Raw genomic sequence first — 7,128 nt, forward strand, 5'->3', positions numbered from 1 at the left:
CCCCAGAGAGGCTAAGGCTGCACACTAATACCTTTTATTTATTTATTTATTTATTTATTTATTTATTCATTAGATTTGTATGCCGCCCCTCTCCGTAGACTCGGGGCAGCTCACAATAGAAACAGTTCATAACAAATCTAATAATTTTAACGATTAAAAAAAATAAAACATTAAAATCCCCGTTATTAAAACATACATACACACAGACATACCCTACTTAAATTGTATAGGCCCGGGGGAGATGATTCAATTCCCCCATGCCTGACGGCAAAGGTGGGTTTTAAGGAGTTTGCGAAAGGCAAGGAGGGTGGGGGCAGTTCTAATCTCCGGGGGGAGTTGGTTCCAGAGGGTCGGGGCCGCCACAGAGAAGGCTCTTCCCCTGGGGCCCACCAAATGACATTGTTTAGTCGACGGGACCCGGAGAAGGCCCATTCTGTGGGACCTAACCGGTCGCTGGGATTCGTGCGGACTCTTGTCTTCTGAGCAATCTCCTCTAGCGAGGGTCTATCCACCGACTTTCCCCTCTCTTCCTCATCCTCTGACTGGGACCACTCCCCCACTCTACTGGTTTCCCTCACTCTTGCTCTCTGCACCAGCTGGCGACCCCCCAGCCCAGGGCGTCCAGAGGGGCCTGGCTCATCCTCCTCAGGATCTGACTTGACCCGAGGGGGACCAGGAGCGCTCACAACAGCTGGTAGGTGGAAAAAATGCCCAAACACCGGGAGTGCATTTTCCTGAAGCTCCGGTTTGTCCGTTGGGGGATTTTTTTGCCTTTGGGGCTTCAGGAAAAGTTCCCTGACGCGTCTGGAGAGTGAAATGGCCTTTCTTGACCAAGGCCAAAAATCAGCTGGTCAGCGGGCGCAGGTGTGCTGGAGCTGACGCAGGACAGAGTCTCAGTGCCCTCCCATGTGGCGGGGAGGCGGTACAGTGACTGGCAGGGCAGCTGCCAGGATTTGTGCCCTCGGTTGCTGGCCTTGGGTCAAAGGACCCCTTCCAGCACCAATGGGGGGGAGGGTCTTCCTTTCCTGGGGGCTCAAGATGGGGCCTTGTCTGGCAGACAGAGCAGGGGGGAGGATTTCAGGTAAGCACTCAAGGGAAGGGAAGGTCCAAGTGCACCCTGTGTGTGTGTATGTGCGCACGCATACATACACGCACCCTTCTCGTGGCCTCACACACACACACACACACCCGGAAGGCTGGGCCTGGGCCTTTCACGCCGGACTCTGAAGCGCCTGGCAGGCCCAGGATCGGCCCAGCTGTGCCTGAGCCCTGGGAGCCGGCCTCGAGCCCTGCTGACCTGCATCCCTTGAGGGGTTCACACGAGGCAGCTCCTGCCTAGGTCACTGCCCCGTCTTACCCCACCCTTCCCTCCCTCCAGCCCAGAGGGGCCCACGGCGGGCCATGGGGCAAAACAGCAGTGCTGCGAGACCTTCTTCACAGAGGCACCTGACTCTAGGACCCATAATCCCCAGCCAGGAGGAGGAGATCAGGCCTGCAACTCATAGGCAGTGGCCAGAATCCGGGCAGGAAAGAGGAACCACGAAGGCCGTTTGCCCTATTTAGAACCAGGGAAGGGAAGTGGGGGTGGGCTTTGCTACGGGGGGGTGAAAACGGCCAGAGGGCAACACAGAGACCAGCCTCCGGTTCCCATGAACAAGAACAAGGTGATACGGGAGCCCATTAAAAGGGCCGGGAGGACTCTGACACCCCACCCCCCCGGTGATGCCCGCCATTCCCATGCGGTCAGCGCCCCCCATGGATGCCTCTGCTGCCCACTCACGGACAGTTCTGGAGGAAGGAGATCCCGGCCATGGAGGCATTCACCTCTTGGGCAGAGGGCTTCGTCTGAGCCCTGGAGCCGGTGGCCAGCACCAGCCGCAGCTCCGATCGGTCAGCTTCAGTCTGTTCTCCCACCTCCGGTCATTTGTGGGTCCAAAAAGTCTCTCAAAAGCCCCTTGAAGGAAGAAAGCAGAGATGTTTTTCAGTGGGAGGGAAGCGAGGGGAGGGAGACCACTCTGCTGCCCTGCTGGTGGAAAGAGTCTGGGGTCCCAAGATAAAGAAGAGGCAGAATTCTACAGAACCTGGGACAGGAGGTACAATTGGCTGAATCAACCCCCCCTCCAAAACCCCTATAACCATGGCATGGCATAAACTATAAATAAATAAATGATAATAACAATTGACTAATCGTGACACGCAATCCGGCAGACGGATGGATGAAGACACCTGGTCTCACACGTCTAATTGTCAACAACTGGAAACCAACAGACAAATCGTTGTTAAAACAAAACAGAGCTGGAAGAAGAATAATGGGTTGAAAATAGAAACTGATTATAGATATTATAAACTTAAAAATAAAGATAAATAAGACTGAAATTTATTTAAATGACTGAACATTAGACAGACCGTAAAGGAATATTTACACACACACACACACACACACACACACACACAGAGAGAGTGTTCCCTTGACTTTCGCGGGGGATGCGTCCCAAGACCACCCGCGAAAATCAAATTTCTGCAAAGTAGAGATGTGGAAATATTTACACTATTTTGGGCTACGAATACCCCTAAATGACCATTTCCCATTCCCTTAACCACCTTTAGATTATTACTCACCATTATCACTGGTACTCACCATTGAAGAAGACACTTAATGACCCTGATATTTATTAACATAATTATTTTTGAACAATAATTTGGCGATGATGTATGACATCATGAATGACGGGCGGGAAAAACCGTGGTGTAGAAAAAAAACTACGAAGTATTTTTTAATTAATTTTTTTGAAAAACCGTGGTATAGACTTTTCGCGAATGTCGGACCTGTGGAAGTCAAGGGAACATTGTGTATATGTATATATATGTATATATGTTTTGGTAGATTTTCACGGGTACAGGTATGAAGGTCTTGGCATATTCGGGTTTCTTCCCATGTAGGGTTCAGAGATTTCTGGCGATGTTTTGGTGAGGTCCCACTCGTCCTCTTCAGGCTGTGGCTTCTGGCCATGTGCTAGGGCAAACACAGTGAGAAGGCAGCTCAGGTCTCGCTGTGTTCGCTCCAGCACCAGGACAGAAGCCCCAGCCTGAAGAGGACAAGTGGGACCTCGTCAAAACATCGTCAGAAATCTCTGAACCCTACATGGGAAGAAACCCGAATATGCCAAGACAATTGGGACAATTATGGGATGCCACAAAAAGGCCATAGGAAACGATAGTCAACAGGATGGTTGACATTTATGTTAAATGCTTTGTATTCAATTTTTTTCCTGATACAGACATGTACATATTTAATTCTCTGCGTGTCCTGTGGTATGTTTGTTTGTCTTTTTTAAAAATACGTATATTTAACAAAGATTATTTTTTTTTAAAAAGGAAAGGGTCTGGGGTCTCGGTGAGTCTCAGGCTGAGCCTAAGCTGGGGCTATGAGAGGCCACCGAGAAGGGCAGGGAGAGTCAAAACACCTTCTTCTGGGCTCTGCATCGGACGAACTGAAGTAGACCCAGAGACAGGGTTTTGAGCAATCGGTACTTTTATTCAGCTCAGAGAACAAGTGACAGCTCAGCAAGGTAAAGTGACAGTTCAGCGAGTACCGACTGGCTCTGCAGGGAGAAACCGCTTCTTTTATACTTTTGCGGTTCCCGCCAAAGCGAGAGCCGGCCGCGTCTGAGCCAATCAGGAGCGACTTCCTGCTTGGGCTCAGACAGCGCTGGAAAAGAGGAACAAACTATTTACAGCGTTACAAGGTAGCCATTCCAGGATACAACACCCCTCCCCTCATAGTTGGACTCATCCATCAAGAAAGCCACGTGACGAAGTCGTCCAATCGGTGAGGCCTTCGAGGCTCTCGCGCTGACCTGCGCAGTCCATTTTCTCCTTCGCCACTGACTGTGGAGGATGGCTCGCCGCTGCTCTCCCGGTGCGGCGGACTTGGCCTGGCGGGCCCAACGAAGGCCTCGGAGGACGAGGATGGCTCGGCGTCGCTGGATGGTTCCCCCTGGCCCGATAAGTCTCTTTGCGTGTTTCTTAGTTCGGGCAATGTACAAAAGTCTGTTGAAGGGGGAGAGTCCGAGTCAGCGGGTTGTTGCAATTGGTTTTCAGTTCGTTTCCGAATGTGGTCTATGTGTCGTTTCCACAAACGACCATCCTCCAGTTTCACAATATAAGTCTTGGGTGCGTTTTGCTTAACAATAATTCCCTTCATCCAGTTTACATTTCCATCAAAGCATTTTACATATACATTTTGACCCAAATACATTTCTCTTTCTGGTTTCATGCACATTTGGTTATTATTCACACAGAACCTTGGGTTTAACCTGTCTAATGGTGACCTCAACTTTCTCCCCATCAATAACTCTGCAGGGCTTACATGTGTGTGCGAGTTAGGGGTAATGTGCTGGGTTAATAAGAATTGGTCCAAGTTCTGTTGCACATCTCCAGGGCCTGACCTGTGCAATGCCTCCTTTGCCACCCTTACGTAACGTTCTGCCAACCCGTTAGCCCAGGGCGAGTAAGGCGAGATGAGGGCATGTCTGACCCCTAGGCCATCTAGGAATAATTCGAATTGCCTGGCTGTTAGTTGTGGTCCATTGTCAGACACTAATAGATCAGGGCAACCATGGGATGCAAACAGTCTGCTCAATACCTTGATAGTGGCACTTGTGGTTATGTTGTTCATTGCTATTATTTCCAACCATTTGGAGAAAGCATCAACCACTATTAGGAAGTACTGAGACCCCACTGGGCCAGCAAAATCAATGTGGATCCTAGACCAAGGGCCAGCAGGCTGTTCCCACTCAGCCGGAGTTGTTTTGGGGGGACTGGGCCTAGACTCTTGGCACGGGTCACACTTTGAAACCCAACTTTCAATATCAGCATCAAGCCCTGGCCACCATAAATGCCCCCTTGCTAGGCTCTTCATCCTGACAATCCCAGGATGGCCCACGTGTAACATTTTGAGTACCTTTTCCCTTAGGCGTTTGGGGATGATCACTCTATCCCCCCACAGCAAACAACCTTTTACATATGATAATTCAAGCCTTTTGTTCTTAAAATCACACAATTCAGGTTTAACAATATCATTTTGCCATCCCTTTAGAACACAGTTCACCACTTGTTTAAGGATTTGGTCTTGCTGCGTGTGTGCAGCTACCTCTTTTGCTGTGGTTAGTGGGTTTTCCTCGAGTTCTATCATTAGCACATCTGTGGCAGGAACAGGGTCTTCTACCAAGTCTGCTATGGGGCATCTGCTGAGGCCGTCTGCATGATTGATTTCCTTCCCCCCCTTGTGGGTGAGCTCATACTGATACCCTGAGAGGAAAAGGGCCCATCTGATTAGTCTTGGAGACATAAAAGGTGGAGTGGGCTTGTTGGGGGCTAGCAGGCCTAGTAGGGGTTTGTGGTCAGTGACTAGCTCAAAGCTTCTCCCAAAAATGTAATTGTGAAACTTCTTTACCCCTGCCACTAATGCTAGAGCCTCCTTGTCTAACTGGCTATAATTCCTCTCTGTGCTGGTCATGGTTCTTGAAAAGAATGCTATTGGGGCCTCTGTCTTATTCGGTAGAACGTGAGCTAAGACTCCTCCTATGCCGTACGGCGAAGCGTCGCACGTGAGCCTAATGGGTAGTGAAGCACTATATTGGACTACTACACTTTTAGAAGTTATTAAATTTTTTATTTGAGAAAAAGCTTCACGTTCAGTTTTCCCCCATGTCCAGCGGGCTTCCTTCTGGAGTAAACGATGGAGAGGCTCTGCTACTGTTGCCTTCTGCTTTAAAAAAACGGAATAAAAATTAAGGAGGCCCAAAAATGCCTGCAACTCATTCTTATCTTGTGGCTCTGGGGCTTCTCTAATTGCTCTCAGCTTCTCTGTTGTGGGGTGGATACCTTCCTTATCTATTTTATACCCAAGGAATTCAACACTGTCAGTTCCCCAGACACATTTATCAGGCTTGATTCGTAACCCTTTGTCCTGTAGCCTCTTAAGTACTTCCCTTATTCTTTTGTTCACTTGCCCCTGGTTTTCCCCTGCAATTAAGATGTCATCAAAATATGGAATTGCCCCATTTACCCCTGACAATAGGCGTTCCATGATGCTCTGGAATATTCCTGGGGCTATGCTTACCCCAAACTGTAACCTCGTGCATTTGAAAGCCCCCCTGTGTGTTACAATCGTTTGGGCGTTTGCTGTTTGTTCATCGACCGGAAGCTGCTGGTAAGCCTGGGCCAGGTCGATCTTTGCGAACCTTTTTCCCTCCCCCAGGGAGTGTAAGAGTTGTTGCACGACCGGGATGGGGTAGGGGTGGTGTTGGAGTGCCTTATTCAAGGTTGATTTGTAATCAGCGCAAACTCTTAAAGAGCCATCTGGCTTCAATGGTGTCACTATGGGAGTTTCCCATGGCCCCTGTTCCACAGGGACCAAAATACCTTGACTAATGAGTTTGTCCAGCTGCATGTCCAGCTTGGGGAGAAGCGGAAGGGGAACCCTGCGAGGTTTCAGTCTGACCGGTGGGACCTTGGGGTCGATAGAGAAAGATATAGGGGGTCCCTTATACAATCCCAAGGTGGGGCTGAACACTTCAGGGAACTCTTTCACAAAGTTAGGCATATTATCACAGTTTACATTACACACACCCGAAATTTCGATCCCCAACGGTTCCATCCACGCTAGACCCAGCAGGGAGTGTTTGGCCCCCGTCACAATAAGCATGGGAAGGGTACATTTCACATTCTTAAAGGCAATAGGTACATTTGCTGTTCCCAGGACCGAGATTACCCCCCCTTGGAAGTCTCTGATCACCAATGAGGTTTGAGTTAAGTCAGCCTTAGACACATTAGGCATGTATAGTTTAAATTTTTCCCAGGGCATGATGGTATATCTCGAGCCCGTATCCAGCTCCATTGAGCAAGGCTGGTTATTTAGTAACAATGAGATAACAATTTTAGCCCCCTTTTTGGTTGCCGTGTTATTCACGGAAAATTTAGAGTTACCTCTATTGTAGTCGCGGTTAGCGCTTGAGTAGTTCCTTTGACCCGAGCTGCGGAACGGTCTCCTTTCTCGCGATTGGGGGGGTTGGTTTTGAGGTCGCTGGTATTGTTGTGTGGCAAACGTTTCTTCTGGTGCCGTTG

General features: G+C 49.3%; 1 protein-coding gene across 1 annotated transcript in view; it reads right to left on the minus strand.

The window, feature by feature from the left end:
- Positions 1–1,895: 1,895 nt before the first annotated feature.
- The window catches only part of CD72 (CD72 molecule), a 21,666-nt gene continuing 16,433 nt past the window's right edge, over positions 1,896–7,128 (minus strand). Inside the window, exon 8 of the mRNA XM_070743687.1 lies at positions 1,896–1,954. The gene's annotated coding sequence lies outside the window, so the exon portion shown is untranslated. The remainder of the gene's footprint in view (positions 1,955–7,128) is intronic.

The sequence above is a fragment of the Erythrolamprus reginae genome, chromosome 2, assembly GCF_031021105.1.
Source record: "Erythrolamprus reginae isolate rEryReg1 chromosome 2, rEryReg1.hap1, whole genome shotgun sequence".
Classification (NCBI taxonomy): Eukaryota; Metazoa; Chordata; class Lepidosauria; order Squamata; family Dipsadidae; genus Erythrolamprus; species Erythrolamprus reginae.